The sequence below is a fragment of the Ochotona princeps genome, chromosome 2 (assembly GCF_030435755.1).
Source record: "Ochotona princeps isolate mOchPri1 chromosome 2, mOchPri1.hap1, whole genome shotgun sequence".
Taxonomy (NCBI): Eukaryota; Metazoa; Chordata; class Mammalia; order Lagomorpha; family Ochotonidae; genus Ochotona; species Ochotona princeps.
In genome coordinates this window covers 46,348,192-46,355,047 of record NC_080833.1, presented here as the reverse complement: position 1 = coordinate 46,355,047, position 6,856 = coordinate 46,348,192, and the positions used below count along the sequence as shown (strand labels likewise).

Here is a 6,856-nt window from a genome sequence, read left to right as displayed (position 1 = left end):
GCACAAAAGACAGACCAATCATCAATATTATTCTGCAGCCATACCACCTGTTGGGAATCATAGGGGATGGATCCAATTAATACCCTAACTTTGGAGCAAACTAAAAAATTTTACAATAAATGGTACCTGTAAGGGATGCTTACTGCAATACTTAGGTGTTATTTGTCTCTTTTTGATAGTAGCACTGGTCTGGCTTCTATAGGGCTAGTAACACAGCTCTTACGGTTCCAGAATTCCTCTACATGTCCAGCTTTACCTATTCATTACCTTTGTAAGTATTTCAAGAGTTGCGTTGCTGAGCCTTTTAAAAAGTAACTAGCTCATCACCTATGTCATGAGCCACATCCTTATATGGCTACATCAGTTGCTCGTGATCCCAGTGAAGTATAAAAGAGGATGTAAGCCGCGGAAGATTTCACAGAAGAAACAGAGATGTCAGAAACTTCATGATCATCAAACTTGAACCACTGCTGTTTTGCTGCATTTTTACAGTAGGCAGTGTAGTGGCCGGATTTGAACTGACCCTGAAAAAGTGCGACAATAATAGATTCATTGAGCTGCTTGTGCTTCTGCCAAGTGTATTCTGCAGCCTTAAAGTCATCGAGATGATCATTATTTTCTTCTTTATGTCTCTTCTGATTATCAGCTTTGTTTAGATCTTCATGGAGACCATCCATGAGGAACAGGAGCAGTTCCTGGGAATCTTGCTTGTTGTACCCTGCGAACTGATCATTGATTTTCCCAATGGTGATTTTAAAGTCTTTTGGACTGATATATCTATACTGCCCCATCCACAGAGCTTTCATGATTATTCCAAATTCTTCAGCCACATCACCTTTATGCCCCAATAAATTTGACTGGTTAATATCATCCTGGTAACAGTTTCGGTTGAAATAGTCCGCCAAATGCGGAGCATTACACAGGCACTACAGTATTGAGTTCATGTAACAAGTGTTTCCTAGATTACAGAGTCCTGTGAGAGCTGGTCCAGAGCCTCCAAACACAGGATTGAGGTTCCGAATCTGAGAAGCAGAAAGTCTCGAGATCTCAGCTTTAGGATAGGATGTCGGCTTATTTTCCTGATTAACTGTTGGAGTCATTGTTGGCTTCCTCTTCCCTTCTTCTTGGATGACCTGGGTTATATCTGGGGAGGAGTAGGAGCGCTTCAGTTTGGACGGTTCCCTATCCCATTCAGCAGGAATCTCTGGCTTGGCTTTACGAGTTGCAGGGGCCGAAGGAGGTGCAGATGAAGGAGCCATTTCCGGTGGGTACATATGAACAGGGTTGGTGGGTGAATGATAATAATGAAAGGTTCCAGTGATTGGGTCAAGAAAATTGGCCCAGCCGGAAGGCAGTCCTGGCACAATCCTCCCCATTTCTTCACTTCTTGCTCTTGTCAAAGGTTCTCGTTGAGCCTTGCCTGAACGTGAATCTCCGGTCACTGATGCAGGGGGCAAGTCTCCCGTGGACTTTTTCTGTACTTCAGGCGTTGTGCATCTTTTCCCCCTGTCACAGACTGGTTGGGAGTCACCTTGAAGATGTCTGCCCAAACCTTTTCCAGGAAAGTATCCCTATTTAGCATATTTGGCACAGGCTGAGAGGTCAATACAACATTCATGGCACTCAACAAATCTCGTCCCCACAGATTGATAGAAATATGTGGTAAGACATATGGCTGGAAAACTCCTGAATGCCCCTCTTGATCCTTCCACCTTAACAACCTGGCACTTTTCTGTGGCTGAGAATTTCCTATCCCTTGGAGAATGGTTGGGGTGGCCTCTAATGGCCAGGAACTTGGCCACTGTGCCTGGGATATAACTGTACTATCAGCCCCAGTATCAAGTAAACCTGTGAATTTTCTCCCTTCTATTTCTAACTGTAAGGTGGGTCGGGTTTGCATGTCAGAGACCCAACATGCCAAGGGGCCAGAATCTCCAAATCCTCCTTGTCTATCTCTCTTAAGAATGGGGTTGTCAGTTGGAACCTTGGGGATTAGGGTCAGCTGGGCAAATCTAGCTCCTGGTAGAATGATTATAGTGCCTTTGGCTGATTCTGCCATGACTTCTATTTCTGCAGGGGTATCCTCATCTATCACTCCTGGGAGTACTCTGATTCCATGCATAGTAGCACTACTTCTTCCTAGGATCAGGCCCAAGGTATTCTTAGGCAAGGGGCCCCTGACTCCTGTTTTTATCCCTTGGGGCCCCAGGAGCGGGGTCAATACCTCTCCAGAGGTGGCACAGAGGTCCAGTCCTGCGCTACCTGGTGTTGCTCTGAGGAGGGTTGAAATGTCGGTGTTCCTCGCTGTGGGAGAGGGACTCTGAAAGGAGTCTGCGCTGTTCCAGAAGTTACAGGTGTCTGCTGGGCTCCGTACACCTGAGGTTGGGAGGCCCGGAGCGGGCCCCTGACCCCTTTTCCCGATATGAGATTGCCTTGGGCATCATATCTGGACCTACAATCACTGCTCCAATGATAGCCTTTACGGCATCTTGGACAAAGATCTGGGGCCTGCAAGGATTGCGGGGGTGATCTTCCTTGTCGCGGAATTTTGGGGCACTGTTTTTTAAAATGTCCAGGCTGTCCACATCTGAAACAGGTTTTGGGAGGCGCCCTAGGGTGGGGTTGAGGGTGTTGAACAGTGGCTGCTATCACTTGCCCAAGGGCATGGGTGGAGTCAATATGTCTGCAAATTTTAAGATAATCATGCAGGGACTTATCTCTGTGGGACCTGAGAGCATCCTGGCAATATTTATTAGCATTCTCAAAGGCTATATGCTTAATTACTGGCATTGCTGGTTCCATGTTACCAAAGATCTTAGTAGCAACCTGCATAATACGGTCCACAAATTCTTGAAAAGGTTCTGTAGGGCCTTGCAAGACCTTGGAAAGCTGGTCTCCTGTATTAGCGTTAGGTAAGGCCTTCCAGGCTCCAAGGGCTGCATTTGCTATCTGAGCATGAACTCCTAGGTCATAATTAACTTGTTGGATGCCCTCAAAAGGTCCAGTGCCAGTAAGCATTTCAAGGCTTCGATCTGCATGTCCCCCAGCCGCGTTCTGCTCAGCAAAAAATCTGCACCTATCTTGAAAATCCCCTCTCCATAGGAGAAAGTCGCCACCATCGAGAGCAGAGCAGCACAATCGCATCCAATCACTAGGAATAAGATTCAAACTTGAAAAGGATTCTATGAGTGCAAGAGTAAAGGGTGCCTTGGCACCATAATCTTTAACAGCCTGCTTTACATTTTTGAGGTCTTTAAATTGAAGAGGCTGATGCTCCTGGCGAGGGGGACTTCCTCGAACTGGGACCTCTATTACAGGGAAGCATCGAACCCCACCCACCGGCTGATCAGTGAGGCCGTTACTCCATGGCCGTGTGGGGTAAATATTGGGTGAATGGCCCGTGGCTTCCTCCTCAGGAGGAGCGGTAGGGGTCACAAAATTAGGGGCATATGGTGGTGGTCTGGAACTGGACAATTTGCCAGAGGAACGTGCACCTATTCCTGCCTTCTTTAACTTTCTTTTAATGTCCCTAATTTCCCGCTTTAAGAAAACCTTCTCCTTATCCTTAATTTTCCGCTTTAAGAAAACCTCCTCATCTCATTTGTTCTCACTCTCTTCCGAGGAAGAGGCCTCGTTCTCATCTGAAGAAGAGGCTTCACTCTCCTCTAAAGAAGAGGTCTCACTCCAGGTGGCCTCACTCGAGGCCGCCTCATTCCAGGCTTCCAAGGACCGTAGAACTTCCCTCCCCTGTATTTCTTCAAAAGTAGTCTGTACTTCTCTTAACTGTCTCTCAACTTTCACTTTATCAGTAAATAATGAATCACAGACTAAGCGCCACAAAGAAAAGTTAACAATGGGGAAATTATCTGGGTCTTTTTGTAAACAGGATTGTAAATTGGCCTTAACCTGTTCCCAATCGGGAAGACTCAAGTTGCCTGAAACAATAAACCAAGGACTACTAGACTGAATGGCTTTAACAAAATTTCTAATCATCTTAATTTTAACTGGCATCCCCAGTTGATGTAGAAGTTCTTCAAGCTCGGTGGCCAATTTATCCCGGGAGAAGGCAGAACCCATTTTATCGTCCTTTTCACCGGATAAATTAAACACCAAGACCTAACTATACTTCAAAATAAATCTAAAACCTGACTATACTTCAAAATAAATCGAAAACTTACAAAAGAAAATCTAAAACCTAGTTATATTTCAAAATAAGTCTAAAATCTAACTATATTTCAAAATAAAACTAAAACCTGACTATATTTCAAAATGAAACTCCCTCTCCTATCAGTTTAGGAGAGACTTACAATATGTCCCACTTACCTGAATCAGCTGGCCAGCCTCCCGGTACAACCCTTCATCATATCCTCTCTTTCTCAATCTCGGTGGGACCTCCAGATGTTGGCAACGCCCATGTCGCCACGTACCCCAAGCCGAGCGGAGGGACTAGGGTCACACAAAAGACAACGCAGTGAGACAACACAAGACACAGTACACAGAATGCCGATCGATGATCGATTGATTTTTATTGCAACTCCAGGCTTTCTTTTATACTCTGCCTAGCTCCTCCCAGTGTTTATCCAGTCCTCAAATGGCCACCCTAAATCCTTCGAGTTCCTCCCAGTAGTGGCCACCCTAAATCCCTTGAGTTCCTCCCAGTGTTTGTCCAATCCTCTAGTGGCCACCCTAAATCCCTTGAGTTCCTCCCAGTGTTTATCCAATCCCTTGGCAGATAACTTGACAAATAGGAAGCAGGAACTTGTGGTTAAGCCAGTGGCTAGATGTATCAGGCCAAAATTGCCAATCCTGTTACCCTCTGAGAAACAAGCTAAGCTGTGGAGTTAATCCTTGGGAGACCGGGGCCTGCAAAAAGTTCTTAGCTTAGCTTATTTTTGCTGTAAAATCTAATTCCTTTGTGTACTATGAATGTATGAAGATAGTAACAAACTGAAAAGTGTAGAGAATAGTTAGCAAGTATAAGTATGTCCCTAATGAAATTAAGCTGGTGAGGGCATTGTACTTCCTTCCCTGGAAAGATCATCCATTGGTCTTAAAAGTTAAGATAGCAAATGTAGTTTTCCTGGTAATGGACCAATTCACAGGACAGAACCTGGCCAGTGGGATAGCAAAGCATGCAGAGAAGTATTGACCTCAGAGTCCATTCCTTAGCTGGATTCCTGGCTCTGCCACTTGATAAGTGGATGACAGAGAATGTGCCTCTCCATGCTTGACTTATCTCCTTTCCAGGAAGGAAATAGTATCTCTCCGAATAGCCAGCTTAATCTGATTTTAACTGTGTTATCTGTTCTCTTTCTCTGCACATCCAAAATTTTTTTGATGATTTGTTTTCCCCAACCCTACCTTCAACGTTCCTCCCAAATTTTTATGCTGCTAAACCTAAAAGGAAGGTGTTTACATTGGCGCTTACGTCATCTAACATGGCTTCTAGCTATGTCCAAAGTAGTATCATGTACAGATATGTACCCAAATGATAATTCAACATACACATCAGAATTCCAATTCCAAACATTATCTGATCATTGTGAAGTACACTGGACATTTTAACTTATGAATCAATAATTTTTAGTTTTATTTAATATTCATTTGGAAGGTGGAAAGACACAGAGAGAGGGTGAGGGAGAGATGAGGGAGGAGAGGGAGAGAAAGAGAGAATCTTCAATCCATCGGTTCACTCCCCAGATGCCATGATAGTCAGCTTGACTAGGCCAACACTAGAAGCCTAGGAGGCATTGCAGGTCTCTCCACGCATGGCAGGGGTCAAGGTACATGAGTCATCACCTCTGCCTGCCAAGGTACATGTTGATGGGAAGTTGGAATCAGAGGCAGTGACTGCTCTGGGACACAGACTTTCCTGATGGCATCTTAACCACTATATCCAAGGTCCATCCCCCTTAGGGAAATTTTAATCTCGTTTTTATTACTACGCATCTGTCTTTACGTAGAAAACAGCGAATTCAAGAAGTGTCTCCCACTTCTGCCCTCCCTTACAGAGGCAGGTTTGGTTTACAAGTAATTTTAATTATCAGCATCTCATATAGTTTTGGAATTAGGTGGTAGATCTTATTACCAGGAAATATTAACCTATCTTGCTGATCTGTATTTGGCATTTTATTCATCACCTTCTTCTTAAATATATGTAAATGAAAAATAAGATATGAGGAGGTAGCAATTTGATGCTCCTTTGATTCAACTCCAGTTGATGATTAAATGAGTATTTGCTTTGTTGCAGATCAATTATTTTGAGGACTGAGAATTTCTTGCTGTATCTTGAATTCTGCTGAGGGTTTTGAAGGAGGCCATGAAAATTCCTGTGAATGATTTGTTTAATTATTGTCTTGGTCCTCATTTACATTTTTATCTAAAAGTCTGAGAACTGAAATCTGTATTCAATTCCATTTCCTATGAGTGCCAATTTGCCTTGTTGGGAGAAATATCTGAACTGTGCTTCATGTATGGAATGGTGTCAGCCATGCAGAGTCAGGTGCCTGTGCTGTTGTGCTAAAGGCTATAAACACAGCTGTCTTTTGCTGACTCTTTCAAGGTGTAGGACCATATTTCATGGCTGCTCGATGGCTTGAGTACTCCTAAAGGGTCAGTGTGCTCAGACTCTGCTTTTCAGAATCAGTCTTCTGAAAATTGGGATACCCTGCTTGTCTCCACTGCCAGATTGGCTTTTACTGACATTTGCCCCTGATCACGATGCCTTAAGAACTAAATAAAAAGGAATATATTTAGCTTTATACAACCTTGGAAACAGGCCACTCAGTACCAGCCTTCAGTAGGTACATGACTTAGGAGGCAGCAGGTGATAGATTGAGTCTATGTTTTCTTGCCA

General features: G+C 44.0%; 1 pseudogene; it reads right to left on the bottom strand.

Annotated features, from left to right (window-relative positions):
- Positions 1-347: 347 nt before the first annotated feature.
- On the bottom strand, positions 348-1,523 carry LOC131483240 (ubiquitin carboxyl-terminal hydrolase 8-like; annotated as a pseudogene).
- Positions 1,524-6,856: the final 5,333 nt, after the last annotated feature.